This window comes from Diabrotica virgifera, chromosome 8 (assembly GCF_917563875.1).
Source record: "Diabrotica virgifera virgifera chromosome 8, PGI_DIABVI_V3a".
Lineage (NCBI taxonomy): Eukaryota > Metazoa > Arthropoda > Insecta > Coleoptera > Chrysomelidae > Diabrotica > Diabrotica virgifera.
Window position 1 is genome coordinate 126,283,853 of NC_065450.1, and position 25,325 is coordinate 126,309,177.

At 32.7% G+C, this 25,325-nt stretch overlaps 1 protein-coding gene across 5 annotated transcripts in view; it reads right to left on the reverse strand.

Annotated features, from left to right (window-relative positions):
- The window catches only part of LOC126889519 (serine/threonine-protein kinase tricornered), a 675,111-nt gene that overhangs the window by 275,180 nt on the left and 374,606 nt on the right, over positions 1-25,325 (reverse strand). The window contains exon 1 of one of the 5 annotated variants that reach the window (XR_007700066.1): positions 3,418-3,576. The exons of the other annotated variants lie outside the window; for them this stretch is intronic. The gene's annotated coding sequence lies outside the window, so the exon portion shown is untranslated. Of the gene's footprint in view, positions 1-3,417; positions 3,577-25,325 lie in introns of those variants that run through there. 5 annotated transcript variants of the gene reach the window in all.

Here is a 25,325-nt window from a genome sequence, read left to right on the forward strand (position 1 = left end):
TCGCATGAATTCAACTCTTCATTGTTTCTATGCTTTGTGGACTTTTAGCCCGACCGCACATCAAAGAAACATGAAACGTAAATTACGTTTCATGGAAATAAACCACTGCTAAACAAATATACGTCCGGCCATTTATGAAACTCTCCGAAAATAAAAATGTGTCATGAGCATGAATCACACTCGTTTCATTGGTAGGCGGACTTTGAGATTTGTTTAGCAGTGTTTTAGTTTCATGAAACATGTTTTTCGTTTCATGTTTCATGTTTTTCGTTTCATGTTTCTTTGGTGTGCGGCTTGGCTAAGAGATACTTCGATACGCTCACACATATGACCAAATGGAAAGCAATAGAGGAAATGGGAGTACCTACCAGAAAAAATTATAAATCTCATCAAAGAACTCTATAGTGATACAGAAAGCCAGGTTCTACACAACAGCATCTTATGCAATAGCTGTGCTAAACGAAGTAAAACGGGGCTGTGTTTTATCCCCCCCACCCCTACTATTTAACATTGTACTGGATTCTGTACTAATGGTAGGGGAGCCCAAAGGGGATTCTTGCAGTTACTCGAGCGCGTCAGAAAATCACATGGGGAGAAACCTTGTACCGCAACCATATATTGGATGTGGTTGGGGTACAGGGGAGTTCGTTAAGGGGGGTCCGAAAAAAAATATTTCCTTAGAAAAACTCGAAATTGTCAGATTAAGATAAGGCGAGTCACAAAGTTTCACAAGAAAAAAGTGAATATTTCGCGGAATAAACGTCAGATCGAAAAAATAAAAAATACGTTTTTAATATTTTTTAAAAATCTACCGAATGATACCAAACACGACCCACACGGAGAGGGGTGGGGGGTAAATTTAAAATTTTAAATTGGAACCCCGCGACATTTTGCGTAATGAACATCAGTTCGAAAAACTTCAAAATACACGTATTCAATATTTTTGAAAAATCTATCGAATAACAAACACGACCCCCACGGAGGTGGAGGAAATCTTACATAGGAGCCACCATTTTTATATTGCAGATTTGGACTCCTTACGTAAAAGTAAGTAACTTTTATTCGAGACGTTTTTCGAATTATGGATAGGTGGCGCTATAATCGGAAAAAACAATTGCTGGAAATGAAAAATTAAATTCAAAAGTGGAAAGTCCCCACTCAAATGGAAAGCTTTACTTAACTTTTTTTGGTTTCAGGACCCAATCGTCACAACCCAATAGGTCCCCATAAAGCTAGAGTAACTGCAAATTTGGTATACTTTCCTCCCCTACTATAACAAACAACGTAAACTCTAATAGAGGAATTTCCTGGAGATTAAGTCTAAAGATAATTTTTTATTTTACTCATAGTATATCAAAATGATGATATATCACTTTTTATGAATGTTAAGTTATTTATTATTTTGCCGATATGCATGTTCATATTACCGTAACGCTACGGTAATGTTAGCCAGTTACGGGTGTTAAATAAGAATTAATTTTTCAAAGCCCATAAGGAAAACCCATAGGTAATTTTAGACCAAAAGTAATACAATGATAAAGTCACTACTTTTCTTTTCAATAATAACTTCACTTTACTTTCGAAAGACCCTTCAAAAAAGTTCATAACCAAATTAAAAGACAACTTCAAACTTTTCACCGATTTTTTCTCAGAACATGATGCACCATACTATAAAATACTTAGCAACCCATTGACACCCAGACTGTATGGTTTACCTAAGATACATAAACAGGACATTCCCATTTGTCCAGTTGTTAGTTTCATTAATACTACATTTAATTAAAAAATATATTTCGAAAACGGAGTTCGATCTGAAACGACAAAACATATAAAAATAAGAGTAATAAAAGTAAGAGACTCGAATTGAATCGAAACGCATTCGTCTATGTTTATATGCATAAAAATATTTATTTATTATAAAGGGGTAATGATAGCAGATTTTATCGCGATACATGAAGTAACGTAATCAACAGAGCACTAAAATCTGCATTTTGCCCCGTACATAATACAATATTTTTTTTATAACTCGCCAGAAACACCAGAAGTTTAAACAATTTTGCCATAAAAAATAAATAGAATATCAAGAAATAATCACGAAAGCGGGGGACATTGCCTTGTTGCCTAGCTAACTACTAAAATAACAAATAAAATTGTGTCAAAGTGTGGTCAAAATAAAATGTGACGTTTCAGCAACTGACAATAGGTGGCAAATTATGACATTTCATGTCAGTTATAGAAAAAAATAATTTTTTGATTTGAATTATTCCCAATACAATATTCGTAAAACTTTAGGTTCTGCTCAGACATCTTGGAATCAATAAAAAGTCGATATTAACGATAAATGAATAAAAACTGTATCATATAACCGGCGAAATGAAATTCATCAGATTCGTTTTATAACGCCATGAAATTGGTCCGAATTTATTTTAGAGATTAAAAGTAACCATGAAATTTGTCCGATGTCACCATGAAATTTGTCCGATTTTAATTTTGTTCATTTTAACCAAATGCTTATTATCGGTATTTTTAATATAATATATTAAATATATTCATGCAATAGAGATGCATGCATTAAAAAATCATTAGAAAAACCAGGGCGTTTGTTTTTTGATTGTTTACTTTGGTAAGATAAAATTAATCTTCATTATTATAACATTCATGGCTCTAGTTGTCGCAAATTACTTTTTAAGTATTTGTTGTTTTGAACTATTGTTGTTTGGATGGGGGTAGTTTACAGGTAATTTTCATTGTCATAACATGCATGGCGCTAGTTGTAGCAAATTGTTGACTCTTTAAAAAAAATTCAGGTAGAAAGTTTTAGAACTTCTATTACAATTAGAGCAGATATTCTCAAAATTTCTGATTATATACCGAAACAAATAGATTTATATAATGCCGGTAGAAAAACGAGAAAATAATTTATTACAATATTAGCATATAGATATAAGTGTAGTATATGTATATAATTTATGTATTTCTATGTTTATAGCATATTTATTATGTGTGTAAAATAAAATGTTAATATTTTTTATAATGTGTGTACTACTTATTTCATGAAATTTGTTCGAATTTATATTACTTTATATTATTTCGGACGAATTTCATGGTCATTAAATGATTCTTATTGCCTAATCCTAAGGTTCAACTCAATCGGACGAATTTCATTGCAAGTCGGACCAACTGCATTGCGCCCCATATAACTACTTCATCGCACATACACTACACTTCCATTAAAAACCATAATAGTTATCGTTATGTTATCAGCCAAACTAACATAATATGTAGTTAAAAATATTCCGTAATATATCATTCGGTTTTTCTACTATTAGCAATGATTTTAGGAATCTCGTTTTCTTGTTAATTCATTATATTTTCCGACATGTGGTGATTAACCATTTGAGAATGTGCAGTGTTTACCTGACAACAATTTTATTGTTCTCCCAATCGTGGAACAACACAGAACCAATCAACGATGAAAACGTACACAATTATTGTCAATAACAATAAATCTTTTTAATACGCAAACAAACCACAAACTCTCGATTGTCTAACCGATCGACTAAAAATACATACTAATATTTTAACAACGGAACACGGATACGAAATCTCCAGATTGAATTTAGAACTTAAAAATATTTAAATATAAACTATTGCGATCACCACCACGGAGTTACCATGATCTACGAAAACGTAGTCCGAAGGAATTGGACATTCAACAGAATTAAATGACGAGTGCTTGGCAAATAACGCAAGTAAAAAGACATGATTTTAGCAAAATTTTTAAAATAGAATATGCATAGAAAAGTTATTTTTCTACGACCGTTTACTAATATGCTCATTATTCACTATTTTTGAATAGATAATAACACCCATTACTTTACCCGTGAGTAATAATTCATTACTCACGGTCTGAAGTTACTCACGGGTCATTACTCACGGGTTAAAGTTAGATTCAAGTGGTGCATAGCACTTTTAATAATATACGTATTATTAGCAAATAAAATTATTAGCTTATGCCTGGTTGCACCAACAAATCTTAAGCTTAAGACGTGCTTTAAGCTCTGCTTACGAAACATACGCGTTACACCATTGAGTCTTAGATCAATTTTCAGCTTGTCACAACAGACAGCCATGTGGATTGGATATATAAGAATCGAAATTTATAGTGCAAAGTAAGTTAAACTTAAAGCGGACCTATCTATAAGCTGAGCTGGACTAAGCTGGAGCTTAAGATTTGTTGGTGCAACCAGGCCTTAAACTTGTTTATTTAATAAATTAATCATTGTCATTTATCTCAATAATTAACTTCAATTCATGTTTAAAGGATTTTTAACTGTAACAATGGGTTAGTATATTTTTTACGTTTAAATTTCAACATTTGACATTTTAAGATTGACGTTATTAAAAGGTAAACATAAACATTTGGGTACTAATTCCGTAAAAGGGTTTACAGATGTGAAATTTATATCAATGAATTCTGTTTCACTTACTGTTGATTGTACAATAGATTTTTATTGGGAGCAAACGTTCTTTTTCATGTAATTGCCTTCAAATATGTCTTATTTTTAAAAGCCGCCGCCATTATACCATGACACTAATGACAACTACTGTTTCATAAACTCAAGAAGGGTAATTCTAACAGTGTTGCCATAGTTATATAAAATATGTTTTCCTATACAAAATAAAATCATACGATTTTAAATAATGTTAGTAGTTGAAAATTATATTTGTCTACTAATCCAAATAAAAAAGGTCGTAGAAAAAGTATAGTATTCTACTCGCATGTATTGGCTATTACTCACTCTGATGAATTACGACACTCGCCTACGGCTCGTGTCACAAACTTCATTATCGTGAGTAATAGCCATCATTACATGCTCGTTGAATAATATTCTATTATTACAAATATTACACAGATATTTAGTAATGCCATCATCATCAAGGCTTCACTCCTGATAGAGCGGGTGTATCGTCGCCCCCGTTAGCGAAATTATTCCGATTCGATTTATTTGCACAAACTTATTCAAAAAGAGGTCCTTATATCAAATCCACAGGGTGCCAGGCGATGCCGTAGTCGAAACTCGAAACATTGTTTAAACAATTTTTTTTAAACAAATTCACAAAAATAATGTTTTCATTTCTAACAACATTTTTTAGATAATTTGGGTCATTCTGAGCAAAAAAGGTCTCTTGTGATTTTTCTCTAAAATTGATTGTTGTCGAGTTACACGCGATTTAAAATTGGAAAAATACGAAAATTGCCATTTTCAAGGCTTAATGACTCGATTAAAATTATATTATGAAGGTCAGAAAGTGATCAAATCAAAGCTTAAAACCCCTCCTTCAAGATCCTGAAGAAATTTTTGTCATTATTTTATTACAAAGGTGTTATTTTTAATTATTAATAAATAGCGCTATAGTCCAGGCTTCATCGTCGCCCCCGTTAGCGAAATTATTTCGATTCGATTTTTTTTGCACAAAGTTACTCAAAAAGAGGTCCTTATAACAAATCCACAGGGTGCCGGGCGGTGCCGTGGTCGAAAAATTGTTTAAACAATTTTTTTTAAACAAATTCACAAAAATATTGTTTTTATTTCTAACATTTTTTTAGATAATTTGGGTCATTCTGAGCAAAAAAGGTATCTTGTCATTTTTCTCTAAAATTGATTGTTGTTGAGTTACACGCGATTTAAAATTTGAAAAATAAGAAAATTGCCATTTTCAAGGCTTAATAATTCGAATAAAAATTATACCTATTATCAAAGTCAGAAAGTGATCAAATCAAAGCTTAAAACCCCTCCTTCAAGATCCTGAAGAAATTTTTGTCATTACAAAGCTGTTATTTTTAATTATTAAAAATTAGCGCTATTATAGCGCGAAATTATTTCGATTAGATTTTTTTGCACAAAGTTACTCAAAAAGGTTCTTATACAAATCCACAGGGTGCCAGGCGGTGCCGTGGTCGAAAAATTGTTTAAACATTTTTTTTTTAAACAAATTCACAAAAATAATTTTTTCTACTGGGTCATTCATATAATTTTCATATAACTCGACAACAATCAATTTTAGAGCAAAATAACAAGAGACCTTCGTTTCTCAGAATGACCCAAATTACTTATCTAAAAAAATTTGTTCGAAGTGAAAAAATTATTTTTGTGAATTTGTTTTAAAAAAACTGTTTAAACAATTTTTCGACTAAGGTACCGCCTGGCCCCTATGAATTTGTTATAAGGACCTATTTTTGAGTAACTTTGTGCAAAAAAATCTAATCGAAATAATTTTGCTAACGGGGGCGACGATACAGCTTGGACTATAGCCCTAATTGTTAATAATTAAAAATAACAGTAAAAATAAAAATGTATACCATTTTTATTCATTCAGTTGCGGTGCGAAACCAAAACTGTCTTAATTTTTACTCAGATCAGAGAGTGCAGCCAGCACTCTTATCGACGATTTCACCTCTTGTTAGAGGTTCATCAGAGACTGCATAGGCTGCATTTCTCTGGCCCAGGTAAAAATCTTCGACACATCCATCTCCCACCGCAACTGACGAGATGGTAGTAGGTGCCTAGCGGCATCTGCTAAATAAAAGACTAAGTTTTTCAACCTAATAAAAATATTTGTAAATTAAATATTTTTAAAAGATTTTTAATTGAAAAACTTTATTGGCCCATTTCCTGGTGACAACCTCCAAGGCTTCAACAATATGCAAGCCAAATGGATGCTGCAGTGAAGACTAAAGGGAAGGAATTCTACACTATGCAATTCACAACCCCCGTCTGCAGCGTGGTAAAGTTCCAACGGAAAATGGACCTAGTTACTCTATAGGAGTAATACTAATATAAAAATAAAAATGTATACCATTTTTATTCATTCAGTTGCGGTGCGAAACCAAAACTGTTTTAATTTTTACTCAGATCAGAAAGTGCAGCCAGCACTCTTATCGACGATTTCACCTCTTGTTAGAGGTTCATCAGAGACTGCATAGGCTGCATTTCTCTGGCCCAGGTAAAAATCTTCGACACATCCATCTCCCACCGCAACTGACGAGATGGTAGTAGGTGCCTAGCGGCATCTGCTAAATAAAAGACTAAGTTTTTCAACCTAATAAAAATATTTGTAAATTAAATATTTTTAAAAGATTTTTAATTGAAAAACTTTATTGGCCCATTTCCTGGTGACAACCTCCAAGGCTTCAACAATATGCAAGCCAAATGGATGCTGCAGTGAAGACTAAAGGGAAGGAATTCTACACTATGCAATTCACAACCCCCGTCTGCAGCGTGGTAAAGTTCCAACGGAAAATGGACCTAGTTACTCTATAGGAGTAATACCAATATAAAAATAAAAATGTTGTAAACGCTGCAGACGGGGGTTGTGAATTGCATAGTGTAGAATTCCTTCCCTTTAGTCTTCACTGCAGCATCCATTTGGCTTGCATATTGTAGAAGCCTTGGAGGTTGTCACCAGGAAAAAGTTTTTCAATTAAAAATCTTTTAAAAATATTTAATTTACAAATACTTAGTCTTTTAAAAATAACAGCTTTGTAATAAAATAATGACAAAAATTTCTTCATGAGATTGAAGGAGGTGTTTTAGACTTTGATTTGATCACTTTTTGACTTTCATAATAATAATTTTTAATACTGGTATCTCCAGCATGTTTTGTTGCCTGCTAGTATTAGCTCCGTTATTTCATCACTTCTCTTACTTTTGCCATTCACAATTACTCCCAAATAAACTGCTCGTCAAAAGTTAGGGATATAGAAAATTCTGCTGAATTTTTATAGTAGATTTTTTCGTGAACAGATTAACGGATTCCGCTAATTTTTTTTTATTATTTTAGACTTTAGTATTTACACAGTTATGCAAAGGTTTACTCAAACTTTTTTTTGTACTTATACCGGGTGGAAGAAAAGAAATGTTTTTCTTATGTTAAGTTTGAGACGCCCTGTGGGAGGACGAGGTACAAATGGGAGTATATATCGAAATCGTATTGTAGTCTTATGTTTTGTGAACATTTTGTTTTTTGAATGTCCCTGATATCTTTATAATTAAAAAAAATAGACGGTTTTGTAATTTAACATGTGTTTTAACCGAAACAAAAGTTTGAGACACCTTGTAGGGAGAAAAAGGCACAAAGGTGAGTATACCTCAATATTTTGTTGTAGTCTCATATTTTGTGAATATTTTATTTTTTAATTTCTCTGATATCTCTAATAACAAAGAAACTAGACGATATTACTGTTTAATATGTGTTTTAACTGACGACATCACACATGTGAAACATAGAAAAACATATTAAAGAATAATACCGTCTAGTTCCTTTGTTACTAAAGATATCAGAGAAATTAAAAAAATAAAATATTCAAAAAATATGAGACTACAACATAATATCGGGGTATACTCACCTTTGTGCCTTTTTCTCCCTACAAGGTGTCTCAAACTTTTGTTTCGGTTAAAACACATGTTAAATTACAAAACTGTCTATTTTTTTGTTTCTAAAGATATCAGGGACATTCAAACAACAGCATGTTCACAAAACATAAGACTACAATATTATTCTGATGTATACTCACATTTGTACCTTGTTCTCCCTACAGGGTGTCTCAAACTTAACACAAGAAAAACATATTTTTTTCTTCCACCCGGTATAAGTACAAAAAATAAGTTTGAGTAAACCTTTGCACAACTGTGTAAATACTAAAGAAAAGGCTAAAATAAAAAAAATAGCGGAATCCGTCTGTTCGCGAAAAAATCAACTATGAAAATCAGCAGAATTTTCTGTATCCCTAAGTTTTGACGAGCAGTTTATTTAAATTGTTGAACACTTTCAAAAGTGTAGTTTTCTATATTGATTTCTCTCGTCTTGTTATCTTCTCTTCTAGAGCAGATTAGATATTTTGTTTCTCCTTCGTTAATTTCTAGACCTCTTTTCCGTGCTTCGTTTGCCAGGATTGTTACTCCCTCTTCTAATCTTTCCTTGTTTCTTTCCATTAGAACTATGTCATCTGCATATGCTACTATTTCTGTTGAGGAGTGGGCAATAGTTCCTTTAATACCGCTGGCCTTGACTGTTCTATCTACTACTATGTTGTATTTGTATAGTGCGGATGACAGGGAATCTCCTTTCGCACTCGTGCTTCTCTTGCAGTTGTGTTTGTGATTCTTTTTCTGTTGTTATCTTAGCTTGAGAACCATCCATGGTCATTTTTGTTAATCTAAGTAGCTTTGCCAATATATCTTAATTTTGAACTAATTTATTTTTTCCAATACAGTCAAAGGCTTGCTGGAAGTCTCCGAAGAGGGTGTGGATTTCTGTGTTGTGTTCGTGGCATTTCTATTGCTTGTGTGATTATGTGGAACGCATTTTAATCGCATTTAGTAATGTACGATAGTAAAAAAGTAAAAAAGCAACAACAATTATCTAATGTATACCACACGAAGTCCCACATCGCAATCAGTGCAGTAATATATTAAACTTCTTTCATTGATTGGGAAGTGTAGAAAGTCTTTTTACACTTCTATCTCTATCTCTTAGATATTGAGTTCGTTGCGTTATCAAGCCCATTCGAAATTCTAGATGCGTTTCAGTCCCTCATTTTTCTTATACGCTAGCAATGCACTCCACCCAGCGTGTTCGAGAAGATGGAAAATTGGAATATAATTACATTCTTTCCTCTCTTTTCCTCTGTACTCATTTCCTCATTATGTACTATCGACAGAATGCAAGCCTATACTCTATATATTTTTCTTTCAAATTAATATTTTTCGGATTTAATTTTTTTATTATTATTATTTTTTAATCGCCAAAAGTCGGAAATTTTAGTATTAGTATAGTATTTTAGTATGTATTTAGTATTTTAGTATTAGTTTTAGTATAGGGCGCGTGAGTTATTTAGACTTATTTTTGTTAACATTATCAATAAAGTTGGGTGCGCAAGTGTTTTTCTACCTTGACAATCCGAAATAATCAAGTACTTTTTATTATTTTATGGTTACAAATACGTATCTACCTATCATAACACATGTAAAAATTTGTTGGTCAATGTATATGGGTTTAAAGAATCATTTAATATGGTAAATTGTCTACAAAAGTCTCCATTTAAGAGACCTTTTTAAGATTGCTATAAAACTGCCTGCACTTAAAGTGTCTTTTAACATGGTTTTAAAAGCACCTTCACAGCAGTTTTAAAACCAGTTGCTTAAGAAAACAAAGTTTTAAAAAGGTTTTTATTTTTGGTTTTATTGCAACCTTAAGATGGACTTAAAAACCAATTGGCTTTAATTTTAGTTTTTGAAAGCATCCTTAAAAGACTTAATTAAGACTTAGCACCGTTCGGTGCTACTTGGGTTATCTTTAAAAGAGATAGGCGAGATATCCATCCATGGAGTGTACTTAGAAAGCCATGGAGCGTACATATTATAAGCAAGAACTACCTACAAATAAAAGAAAATGAAGGGGCTAGGATCTGAAAAGAGAATAAACGAAAGCCGACCACTCACGGTACTGCGGCGCCGTTCAACTTTGTCGAATTCGACTAATTGACAAAAATTTTGATCGTGTGTGACCGTGCAGACAGACTGGCCAGTCTGCTGCAGTACTGCAGAAACTGATATCATCGACCATCTTGTCGAACGACACCGCAGTACCGTGAGGCTTTAGCTAAAAAAATAAATAACTGTTTTATCTTTACTAAATAGTATTAGCGTTTAAAAAGTAAAATTGCAAAAAGTATTACAAAACCAAAAAGCAGAACTATGGTCCTTCTCAGAGGCATGTTTCAGTACGTCACAAGTGACCGAAAAAAAGGTAAGTCCGTGTTAATACACAGCTATAACATTTATTCTAACATGACATTTAAGTTAAATGTGACAGTTGTCAGAATCGTAATCAGCCAAATATGAAAAGTGTATTGCAGTATAACCCTTTTATTTGCAATTTGGTATAAAAACAAATCAATGTGTTTATTGCATTTATAAAATGGTATTTTCTTTGATTTGTATAGTCTTATAAGTTGTACAGATTATAGTTGTATTCTCCTTCTCATAGGCATCTTTCAGTGCGTCACAGTTTTTCGATTTCTTTCTAACGCATTAAGTTGGAAGTGACAGAAAAAAAGAAGGTACGTCCGTGATTAAAATCATATAACATTTATTCTAGTTGTTGATAGATGTCTCTACAATCGAACAAAAAATTATTTATGTATTATCTATACGACTATAATCTGTATAATTTATAAAACTATACAAATCAAAGAACATACCTTTTTATAAATGTAATAAACACAATTGATTGTGTGTGAATTGTGTGAATAATTGTTTTTATACCAAATTACGATTACGATTCTGACAACTGTCAGTTTTAATTAAAATGTCATGCTATTATATGATTCTCTACATTCTTAAAATCATATATTACATCATTAATGACACACTGAAAGAGTGAGAAGAACTTTAAATTATAGTCGTATAGATATGTAATAGGTAAATAATCAGTAAATCGATAAACCCTAAATCTTTTTTTTTTTCAATTATAGCGCCATCTATCCACAACCGGAATAACTGCTATACATGTGTATGTATCACGGACGTGCCTTTTTTCTGTCACTTGCGTCACACCGAAAAAAGCCTCTGAGAAGAACCATATATACCTCGTCCAATTTACTTACCGTTGCACGTCATCCGCGCCATAGCCTGTGACACGATACCAACACGAAATATTTAGGCGGTGGGTGTGTTCTTTTTTAGAATCAAAATGATTCTAAAGGGAAACACACCTACCGCCTAGATATTTCGTGTTGGTATCGTGTCACAGGCTATGGCGCGGATGACGTGCAACGGTAAGTAAATTGGACGAGGTATATATAATTCGTAAATCATTTTGTGTTCGATTATAGCGTCATTTATCAACAACTAGAATAATGTTATAAATGACTGTGATCACGGACGTACTTTCTTTTCTGTCACTTCCAACTTAATGCGTTAGAAAGAAATCGAAAAATTGTGACGCACTGAAAGATGCCTCTGAGAAAGAGTATACAGTGGAACCCGCTTATTAGAATACCGGTTATAGGAATATCCCGCTTTAAGTAATAGAAATTTGAGGTCCCAAAATGTTTCTACTAGCCACAAATGATCGGTTATTAGAATAACCTGGTTATAGGAATACTTTTGCTTAGCACGAGGGCTATTCCAATAAGCGGGTTTGACTGTATCTGTTATGGCGAGCACGCCACTGTGTGTGCTTTTATTTCAATATCTAGACTACATCGGAGAAGATAAACACCCACGCTGATAATTTCGAGGTGTCATTGATATGTTCCAGGACTATGAAAGATTTTAAGAAATAGTTTGTATTCATTAATTTAGTATCGTTTTGTACCCTAAGCTGTTAACATCTCAATAAACTTGTGCATTTCCTTCAGTGTTTCGTTACTTAATTCTCCAACGAACACACATCATTTTATACAGAATAAAAGTTATCTATGTTGTGTTATGCAATTCTCCTAATATAAATTTACTTCGAAAACCCTTTACAAAATCTGAATTCGTGTCGAAGAAAAGAGCTCGCTGAATAAGTATATCATTCCAGAAAGTAACAACACAAGCGGCCAACCCACAAAATAGGTCGACTAAAAAACGCAATATTTGCATGCAAATAATATTCTGCATTAGCTTTTATGGATGTTAGCCAAGCTTTAACATGTTATGGCGTATGGCGTAGAACACTATTAGCTAAGTAAAAAATAGGTTTCCACCGGTTTTTAGTTCATGAACTGAAAGTTACTGAGTTAACTAAAAACCAGTAATCAATCATAATAATATGAGTGAAATAATAGTTATTTATGTACCAAGTCAGTAAAGTTACTCTTTATCGAACGAGTCTGATATTATGAGCCGAGCGAGCGTAACGAGCAAGTCGAATAACAGACGACGTTTAAAAACTTTTTAAATTTTAAACGTCATGATAATTTCATGACAGTGATGACAGATAACTTTTGCAAGATGGTTGCTTTCGATTTTTAATCGAGAGTTATCAATATTGAATAATTACTAAATCCGTAAAGTTTTAATTTATTTTATATGAATATAATTGTAAAAAAAAACTACATAATTTCACTTTTTGACATAAATTTAATTGATAATATCGCAAATTGTGTACAATATTTTTAAATAACTAATCGATTACTGCCATCGACCACTTACTTTCAATCTCGATTAATCGCGCCAGGTAAAGTAAAATTCTTCTTTCAGTGCAATAAAGTGTTACTTTACTACCGCAAATGTGGGCAAATGAGTACAATAATGAATTACTTTAGTGACGGTTGGCGATAATAGCTATTTATGTACTAAGTCAGTAAAGTGTTTCTTTATCGAACGAGTCTTGATATTACGAGAAGAGCGAGCGTGTAGCAAGCGAGGCGAGTAACAGACGAGTTCGATAAAGAGTCTTTACTGACGTGGTGCATACAAAATTTTATCGCCAACATAATTTGATTGGAAATCAACTTTTGGAACAAATTGGAATTTGAATTCGCATCTTAAAGTTGACTACGTAAGAGTTTGGGCTCTGTAATAATTTAAAAATAATATAAAATTTATAAAATAAATTGAATAAAAACCTGTCATTTATTTAACTTCTTTAAAATCTCATTATAACACTACACAATTTTTTTAATTGATTATCTTCATTATTTCATAAAATTAATAATCTTTAATTTTAATAATCCATGAATGAACAACTGGAAAATGAAGCACTTAAAGCTTGACAGCTTGGATAATGCCAAAATATATTTTATCTACAATATCACTTTCTACAATAATTTGATATTGAACTTTTTAAAATTTAGACGTCATAATAATTTCATGATAGTGATGACAGATAACTTCTGCAATATGGCCGCTTTCGATTTTTAATCGATAGTTATCAATATTGAATAATTACTAAATTGGTAAAGTTTTAATTTATTTTATATGAATATATTTACAAAATACTACAGAATTTCACTTTATGACATAAATTTAATTGTTAATAACGCAAATTGTGTACAATATTTTTAATAGTTACAGTAAATAAATTTTAAGTTCACTCAAATTCTCGCCATTCGATTACTGCCATCGACCTCTTACATTCAATCTGGGTTAATTTGATTAATCGCGACAGGTAAAGTAAAATTCCTCTTTCAGTACAATAAAGTGTTACTTTACTGCCGCAAATGAGGGCAAATGAGTACAATAATGAATGACTTTAGTGACGGTTAGCGATAAAAGAAATTATTAGTCTAGGAGCCAGGGGCGTAGAGTATGCACTTTTATGTCCCCTCGATACCTTGACGATTTTTTATGTTTTTTTGGTGCGTAGACTCGATTTTTCGAGGGTACCAGGTTGAAAACCTGTCCGATAAATTTGTTATTAACAATTAATTGTTTAAATGATTGTATCTTCTAAAATGTTAAAGATATTTAATTTTACCAAAATGAAAATTGTTCCTTTAAAAAAATAAAATGGCGTTTGGTAAACTTTCATCCAATTGTTAGAACCCGAGTTACAATAAATTTCGTGAAAAACAATTGAAAAATAGACCTTGAATGGGGCTTTTTCAAGTATGTATAACTTAACCTCAGCTCAGCGTTATAACTGAAGAATAACTGAAATTATTGAACAATTGAACAGCACTCCCATAAGAGCAAATAATATATACGGCGTCCAAGATGATACCAATATCAACAGGAGTTGGTCAAAGGGATAGTCTCAGCCCAGGTCTTTTTAACGTCTTTATGGATCATATCATCAAAGAAGTGAAAACCGTGGGAAGAAGTTACAGAATGGACAATACAAAATTTAAGATAATTTGATATGCTGAAGTCGCGATGATAATATCTGAAGACAAGGATAATCTACAGAGACTCCTATACAGCCTTGAAATAGTTACAAAAGAATTAAATATATCCGTGTCCAGAAAACGCAGTCTATAGTAATATCAAGAGAACCCAGAAGATGTAAGTTAGCAATTTATAAAAAAAGTGTAAACCAAGTCATGTTCTCCCAAAATTTAGGCGCTAATATTACAAGCAATAGAAATCTAAAACAAGAAATGCAAACAAAAGAGATTACATCGGCAAGGGTATCAGATTTTCTCCGCGATGCAATATGAGCATCTAAAGCAAAACGAAAATTTACAAAACCTGTGTAAGACCTATTATGACCTGCACCATAGAAACAGCCACTACTAGGAGACCCTACAATCAATACCTGGCAAAATCTTGTGTAGCATCCAAGACCTCCTAGACTGGGTAAAAGAGAAACCAAACATCGACAAACCGCCCAAAAACTCCATCATACCCCCCTCCCTTCCAATGCTGGTATGAAATGGACATCGGAATCCCGCCTAGGATACAACTTTGAAAAACAAGATATTGTCTTAATATAAGAAGAAGAAAACTGAATGAACTGGTATTGTAAATGTTGAGTCAAACAAAAGTGTATTAGTGATTTCAAGAACGTAGGAAGTACTAGAAGAAATATGATTTGTTTACTTTAAACGCAACTTTAAAAATGACATTTTTATAGTCAAAAAAAATTTTAGGTAAGAAATACCTTGTTGCACCAACAGATCTTAAGCTTAAGACGTGCTTTAAGCTAAGCTTACGAAACATGTGCGTTGCACCATTAAGTCTTAGATCAGTACTTTAAAACCTTTTAACATATCCTTGATCATACTTGGCAGGAAGTGTAGGTACTGTATATTCTACTAAATTATGTTAAATAAAATAAACGTGTCTGGCTACTACCAGAGGCGTGCGGCAGGGAAAAGTGAATGGTTGACCCTTCCCAAATTCTACGCTACTGGCGGAATTGCTATTTGATCGCCATTTTTCGATTTTCCAATACTTTCTACGTAAATAATATACTCTTCATTCGTAACGATCAAATCATTATTTTCGATATATTTGACGTTAAATGAAGCGACACAGTTATTTTGACTAATGTAGGTATTAACTATGTCGGTGTTTTGGGTCACGAGATTACATTTATTACGCAAATTAATTTTTAATCACTATTAACAAAAAAAAAATAATGTTATTGAAATTTCTTAAAATGGATAGATGCATTCAAAATTTAAAAACGAATTGTGGTTCTAAAAAGAACAGCTTTGTTATAATCTAAATAAAAGAACAATTTTAATTAATAATGAGGTAAAACGAGATTAAGGTAAATGGGCGTAACATTGAACATTTTCTGTGAAAGGTTTAGTTAAAATGAGTTTTTGATATTTTCGTGTTATTAGAATTATACTAAATTTACAATCAAGATGCAGTAGAAATAAACAAACCAAGACACGTTAAATGCTATTAGGAGTACTCCCGAATCATAATTTACAATGTATAAACCTTAGACAAGGAAAGAGAGAGGACGGGTAACACTCATTTAATACACACGTTCCAAAAGTGAAGCCAGTTTTTGGTTTGTTTGTCACCAAAAACATGGCGCACGGTTCCCGGGAAGGGGGGTTATCGTGGAAGGTCTTGTCACTGGGAATTTTTCGGCGTCTACTTATTTCTTAATGATTCTTTAGTCAAAATTCACTGAGAGCGAAATCGCAACACGTTCTTTTTTTAACTAAGGGCGAAATGCATTTTTTCTGCACAAAGCTCTACTATTCCGTAAAAAATTTACATAGTTTGAAATGCACATTGTATTACCAATATTTTTTTCTTTCAAAAACTATCAGAAATAGTTTTGGGGATATTAATACATTAGCCTGAATTTTTTCAGATTCTTCTGACTACACTAAGACCACTTTTTGAGGCTTTGAAAATGATTTTTTTACTTTTTTGGCCCTTTTAAACGCTTTTGAGATAGTGCTCTTGTTCCGGGTGTGAGTATATAAATATACTTTCATCATCATCATCATCATTCTCTTTGCCTTATCCCTATGCGGGGTCGGCTTCCCTAATTGCATTTCTCCACACAATTCTATCTTGGGCCATATCAATGTTAATCCCCTTTACCAACATGTCCTGCCTTATCGTCTCCCCCCAGGTCTTCTTTGGTCTTCCTCTCCTACTCCTTCCAGGAATCTGCACTTCAGCTATTCTTCGTATTGGGTGGTTAACGTCTCGACGTTGAACATGACCAAACCATCTTAACCTATGCTCTCTCATTTTGGCATCAATTGGTGCCACACCTAGACTTCCCCTAATATACTCATTTCTAATTTTATCCTTCTTTGTCACTCCACTCATCCATCTAAGCATTCTCATTTCCGCCACATGCATTCGCTGTTCCTCTTTCTTTTTCACTGCCCAACATTCAGTTCCGTACATCATAGCTGGTCTTATGGCTGTTTTATAGAATTTTCCCTTCAGCTTCATTGGAATTTTTCTGTCACACAACACACCACTCGCTTCTTTCCACTTCATCCATCCAGCCCTAATTCTACTGCATGCATCTCCATCTATTTCTCCATTACTCTGTAATACCGATCCTAGGTACTTAAAACTATTGCTTTTTACAATCATTTCACCATCCAAAGATACCATTTTATTTGTAGTAGCTCCATCTTTAAATGAACATTCCAAATACTCTGTTTTTGTCCTACTAAGTTTTAAACCTTTTTCCTCCAGAGCTTGTCTCCACTGTTCCAGTTTTTGTTCTAAGTCTCTTTCACTATTTCCTACTAACACGACATCATCAGCATACATTAAGCACCATGGAATGTTACCCTGTATTTTCGCTGTTATCTGGTCCAAAACTAATGAGAATAAATACGGACTAAGCACAGAACCTTGATCCTACTTTCACATGAAATTTATCAGTCTCTCCCACACCTGTCCTAACACTAGTCGTTACTCCCTCATACATATCCCTCACAATCTTTACATATTCACCAGGGACTCCTTTCTTATTGAGTGCCCACCACAGAATCTCTCGAGGAACTCTATCATATGCTTTCTCAAGATCAATGAATACCATATGAGCGTTTGTTTCTTTACTCCTGTATTTTTCCATCAACTGCCTTATAGTGAAAATTGCATCTGTTGTTGATCTACCCTGCATAAAGCCAAATTGATTCTCGGATATTTCGGTCTCTTCACGTATCCGTCTATCAATTACTCTTTCCCATATTTTCATGGTGTGGCTAAGCAGTTTTATAGCCCTGTAGTTTGTACATTGTTGTATATCTCCCTTGTTTTTGTAAACAGGTACCAGTATACTGCTTCTCCATTCGTCTGGCATTTGTCCAACTTCCATAATTCTATTAAATAGACCTGCTAGCCACCTTGTTCCTGTCTCTCCCAATGCTCTCCATACTTCCCCAGGAATATCATCTGGTCCTACCGCTTTTCCTTTCTTTATTTTTTGAAGCGCTTGAGCCACTTCCTCATTGGTTATTTTGGTGACCATTGCTGCTACTGTCTCCGTTGACTCTACAGGCTGTCTGTCAAATTCTTCATTTAATAAGCTGTCAAAGTACTTTCTCCATCTCTTTTTGACATCCCTTTCGTGAACTAGTATTTTATTATTTTCATCTCGGATACATCTAATCTGATTAAAATCTTTTGCTTTCTTTGCTCTCTGTTTGGCTATTTTATATATCTTCGTTTCGCCTTCCCTGGTATCAAGTTGATCGTATAGGTTGGAATACGCTTCTGCTTTAGCTTTTGCTACTGCTACTTTCGCTTCCTTTTTGGCGACCATATAGTTTTGAAGATCTATGTCCGATCTGGTTTCTTGCCACTTTTTATATAATTTTCTCTTCTCTTTTATTTTTCCTTGTACTTCATTTGACCACCACCAAGTCTCTTTATCTTCAAACTTCTTTCCTGACGTTTTCCCAAGTATTTCAATAGCCGTCTCTCTAATAATATTGGCCATTTTTCTCCAAATTGTGTTAGGGCTTCCTTTCATGTTCAATAAATATACTTTATTCAATTTAATGATATTGGTATTTATATAAACACAAAATACAAGCTTAAATTAGGCGCCAATTTGAAAAATAAACTAATATACACTCACGGACAAAAATATTTCATATTTTGAAATTAGCGTGTGAAATAAAAAAAAATTTGTGCTGCCCCCAGTGTCATAGAAATAGGATTTCTTTTCAGAATCCGATGTTTTAATGTTTCGTATAAATGGTATAATCGGATTTAAATTTAATATGGGCTATATGGTGGCCAATATAATTTTTAAATTCAATCTCATCAAGGTAAATATTCACTATTCTACCGACATTAAGACCTGCGTCATGGTACACGAATTTGTTATCCAATATGGCTCGTAAATGGCAAAACCTGATCTTCTAAAATGTTTTTAATGTACATATCAGCTGTCATTCACCCAATCACCTCCACAAGTTCAGTATCTCCTTACCAAGGAATACCACTCCATAGCACTATGCCGCCACCACTAAAATTAACCTTTTGTATGAGGTTACATCTGGCATACCGTTCACCATATGGAAGCAAGATTTACAAGACTTCGTCTACAGAAGAGTTGGCGAACAGTATGTCAGTTGTAACCTCATACAGAGCGTTAGTTTTGGTTGTGGCGACTTAGTGCTACGGAGCGGTACTGCTTTGAAAGGACATACCGAACACGTGAAGGTGATTAGGCGAATGCCAACTGATATGTACATTGAAAACATTTTAGAAGATCATGTTTTGCTATTTGAGAGCCATATTGGATATGACATATTGGTGCTAATGCACTTCTTCTTGTCGCTAGCATAGTGAATACTTATCTTGATGAGATTCAGTTTAAAAATTATACTGGCCACTATATAGCCCAGATCAGATTTAAATCTTTATGTAATACTTTAAAAAATGGCATTCGTAAAAAAACAAACATTCCACATGCATATGCAATATTTTTGTCCAAGAGTGTATAAGTGAGATACGTATTTTTGCATTATAGATGTTACAGGTAGAAATTCGATAACATACATAATTATAATATATTATTTATTTATTATATAAATAAATATGCAGATATATGTTGACCGCAAAATATTAACAATTAGAGATATTAGATGTATAATAAATTGGCAAAGTGTTACAACATTTTTTGTACTAAAAAAGAAAAAAACATGTTTAATAATAATATTATTATGATATTATAATGCCATTTTAAATATGCGTTCATGGCATTTTAAACATGGTTATTGAATTTCTACCTCTAACACATGTAATGCAAAAATACGTCTCTCTTATAATATATTAGTTAATTTTTTATATTGGCGCATAATTTAAGATTGTATTTTGTCTTTATAATACTAAAAATATCATTAAATTGAATAAAGCATATTTATATACTCACACCCGGAAAAAGAGCACTATCTCAAAAGCGTTTAAAAGTGTCAAAAAAGTGAAAAAATCATTTTCAAAGCCTCAAAAGTCTTAGAGTAGTCATAAAAATCTGAAAAAATTCAGGCTAATGTGTTAATGTCCTCAAAACTACTTCTGATAGTTTTTGAAAGAAACAAAATATTGGTAATACAATGTAAATTTCAAACGATGTAAAATATTTACGGAATAGTAGAGATCTGTGTAGAAAAAATGCATTTCACGCTTAGTTAAAAAAAGAATGTGCTGCGATTTCGCTCTCAGTGAATTTTGACTAAAAAATCATTAAAAAATAAGTAGACGCCGGAAAATTCCCAGTGACAAGACCTTCCACGATAACCCCCCTTCCCGGGAACCGTGGGCGGTCATGTCAAATATAACAATGGGTTGCCAGTGGTGGGGGTTCGTTGAAGGTTAAAATTTCATAAAAAATAAAGTAAATCCTCATCTAAAATTCGTAATAAAAACATATGTATGTATTGAAACATATGTACGTAATATGAGCAACTTAATAAAACATTTACCGTACACAAATTCTTCATTTTAAATACATTTTTGCACGATTGATCATTTTTGACTGTTTACCGTGACAGATTTTACGTCAGTAGGTGACATTTACTAGCAACTCGACGGTAAGTAATCCAACTCGACGGTAAGTACTCCAACTCGACGGTAAGTAATTCACTTACCGTCGAGTTAAAAAATCTCTTAATTTTAATTTATTTTTTGAAAGAATAAAGAAAACTAACGAATTATTTATTAATATTGAAACTTATGGTACAATTTGTTAAATTATTTAATGAAATCCCACTTGTTTGGGCTGTGGTTTCACTTCTAACAGAAACTCCTGCAGAATCGCATACATTAGTAGTATCCAACATTTTTTCTCTTTAAATACGCGATCAAAGTTGAAAACTTGGAAATATCAATGACATCATAAAGAAAAACGGTGGATTTAATCATTGAATATTCTGCCCAGAGGCTTCCAGGAGCTTTCAACTGCATATGTCTTTGAACGAAATATGCCAATAGAGTCTTTTCTTCGATTCTTAAATTCTTGCCTTCGCACCATTTTTTAAAACTTTGGTAGGTATTTTGATAACGGATTTTGGATTTTTCGGGAATAATTGCGGAACACCCTTCTTCCCAAGCCCGTTCAATTTCTTCAAATTCACTTTCGCTCATATTTTAATTTATAATAATCAAAATTGTACTTAAAATTATTGACAACTAAATAAAAACTCAATTCTCCATTGTTGTTATGCACCCTAGTTACTACCTAACAACCAAAGTATCTATCTTGATAAAATGAATGAAACTAGTCAATATGACGAAAATGTTTAATTTTATAATTTATAATGGTATCAATCGTGCAAAAAACGTTATAAGCATGTCGAACGTTAAGGGTAACCGATCTGAGACAACAATTGTCTTCGATCGGTATAAAACCCTTACCGTTCTCCATACTTAATATACTATTTATGTTTTCATTTTAAATACTGAATGCATAACAATACCCCAAAGATACGTCGATGATCAAAATCTCTGGTGACGGTTTGGCTTCACTTTTGGTCATAGGATTACTCGTCCTCTCTCTTTCCTTGTCTAAGGTATAAACTTTGAAAATCATGATTAGGGATTTAAAATGTACTTGTTACCGTAAAAACCCGATTTCAGTTAAAACCCGAATTTATTAGGAAAAACTAATTTTAACTATGTGCTTTAGACAATTCTAGTTTTAACTAGTCAAAACTACATTTAACTGCTAAATTCAAAACTACATTTGACTGGAAAGAACGTTTTTTGGAAAAGATTTTATAAAAGGAAAAGACCGAGAAGAAAGAAAGTCACTACAATGTTGTGACCAAAACAGTATGAAAGTCACTACAATGTATAATGAGTTAATGGCTGGAGTATAAGAAAACACCGTTACAAAATAGAAGACTAAAACGATTTAGAATTGTTGAAGTTGGCGAAATAAAAAAGTTGGCTTCTAGAATTGATCCCATCAAATATTATGTACCTGCCGAAGACATTTTTGACATAATTAAAGCAGTCCACATTGCTATTGTTCATATGTTCATGAAGGTCAGGAAAGGTTGAAGACTGAAACTGCCAAAAAATACTCAAATATAACAATTGATACATATGACCAATACTTTATTTATTTAGATTATAACAAAATGTTCCTCTTTAGGATCACTTTTTAAAACATTTGTTTTTAAATGTTGAATGCATCTATTCGTTTAAAGAAATTTCAATAAATAACACTATGCTTTTTTAATAGCGATAAAAATTTCATTGGCGTAATAAATTAATGTAATCCTAGAACCCAAAAACACCGACATACAATAATCAACAACTGTGCCACTTCACTTATAACTTCAAATATCTAGAAAAATCATGACATTATCGTTACAAATTAAGAGTATATTATTTACATAGAAAATATTGGAGAATCGAAAAATTGCGCCAAAATAGTAACTCCGCCAGTGGCTTAGAATTTGGGAAGGGTCAACCATTCACATTTCCTTGTCGTACTCCTCTGGTAGTAGCCAGAAACGTTTATTTTAACATAATTTAGTAGTGCGTGCCAAGTATGACAAGGATATGTTAAATTGTTTTGTAGTATTGGGTACAAATAATTTTTGTATAGATTTTAAAGTGATTTGGGTTCAGCCTTACTATTTTGAGCCCAGAAATCTGCAGTCAAAATATTTCCAATTATTAATAAAACACCCTGTAGAGTTTAAAATGATTAATTATTAATATCCCACCAGTATTGTATTAATTTTACTGAACTACAACGTTTATACTCTTTAACCACTATCTGTAACAAGATAATTGTTAAATATTTTATAAATAATAAAGTGTGTAAATATTTATAGAACCAATGTACCAGAAATTCACGACCTATGCCCTCGACTGGATTGAATAAATGACCATAACACAACTTTATAATATACATGTTGTATTCTGAAGATATCCACTTTTTGTGAATATAAGAAATACTCATTGAACTGGTATTCAATAATTGGTATTAGAATTTTCGGTGTCAGTGTGAGAGGTTTTGCATTTTCTACGCCTGAGACCTACATACTCAAACTGTTGAAACTTCTGGTGTATCTGGCGAGTTATAGAAAAAGAATAATATTGTATTATACATGGGGCACAATGAAGATTTTAGCGCTCTCGTGATTCGCTACGCGTCGGGACGTAATACATATGTATCGCGCTAAAATCTGCTATTTTTGTCCCTTATATAATGAATAACCACATTTCAGCAGATTGGTAATAATTAGTAATTTATCACAAGAAAAAAAATACTGTAACTGGCTGTATACCATAAATCACAAAAATAAAAACATTATCTTGTAAAAGGTATACAGGGTGCGGCATTAGTGTGACAAAGCCCAATTACTCGTTTGTCGTAAGAGATACGAAAAAAAGTTATTTAGGTAAAAGTTAAGGCACAGATAAGGCCATAATTTAAAAGTCTTTTCAAATATACAGGGTCACCGGTACTGACAGGGTGACACAAACTTATGTTTTTTTAATGGAACACCCTGTATAATTTTACATTTCTGGATTCTCCTCGATGTCTTCTTTCATAAAATGTAGGGTTTTGTAATATTATACGAGGTAGTTTCAAAGATAATTACGTTTTTTGTCAATTTCGTAGCAATATTCACACCCTGTAGAATTGTAGTGATTTAACATCAAAATTTCTATTTTTATGTTCAAAAAAATTTTAAGATAGTCTACTATTGTTTAAACATCATTGATACAGCGGAATGTTTAATTTTAGTATACAGGGTTGGTCGAAACAAGGAATGAGTATTTTCTGAGTTTTCTTAAATAGAACACCTTGTAGTTTAATATTGTAATGAAATGATATTTTATGGTACTTTTTTATTTCTTAAGCATTCCCTATACGTAAGTGCTTTAATTTGTGAGTTATTCGTGATTCTTTAAGCCAAACATTAATTGCAACAAAAATTACGTGAAATTTTATTAGATGACCGTGAAAATATTCAATCAAAAAATAATTTTTCCAATAAAAACCATATTAATGACAGTGCGTCAAATGTATAAGCAAGTGTTGTGATACTATATGTATTTTGCAAAGTAGAATAGGGAAAATGCAACGTCTATAGACGCTGTGTCACATTACATCAATCGAAATTACACGTCTCTAGACGTTCTGTCCGTCAACGTGTTAAATCACCGTCAATGTGTTTCAGTTAAATTAAGATCTAAAAAAGCTATGTTTGTCTCCCCTGAAAAACGTTGGTTTTTGACTTGGGACACTTTTCTTTCGGATGAGCGATTTCGAAATTTATGGGCTACCCCCACCACAATAACTTTAAAAAATTTCCTAAACCCTTTTAATTTTTCAAAGTGCGTTTGAAAGCTTGTGCCTTTTTTATATGTAAAAATAATTAGGATATTTAAAGTGCCTATTCTGGGCAAAGCCAAATTTTACTTTGCAATTTTTTGTGGACCCTGGATTGCAAAATTTACGCAGAAACTATAGAATTGATCCCAACGAAATTTAGCTTTCGTTTCAGTCATATTATAAATTTTTATGTGGAATATAAAGGCTGTATTTGTTTAAGAGGTCAATAAAATTTAAAGGAAAAACTCCATTTATTTGCACAATTCTTGCTATTTTTAAAGAAGACACATTAAAGTTTATATTTTTAGTTAAGTACTCCAATATTGTGTAAAATTGAAAAACGAAACTTTTGCCTTGTATAATTTTTTGTAGTAGTAGCATACTCCTGCAGGAGTAGTATCTCTCGAGTTATAGGCGAAAATAATATGGGCGCAAAAAGCACAACTTTTTTGATGATTGGTGATTATTGGAACAAGGTAGATACATCCTGAAAACTCACCACAACTATCGACCAAAATATACTACGATATTTTGGACATATAGCTAGAAGAAAAGAAGGCATTGAGTCATGGAGC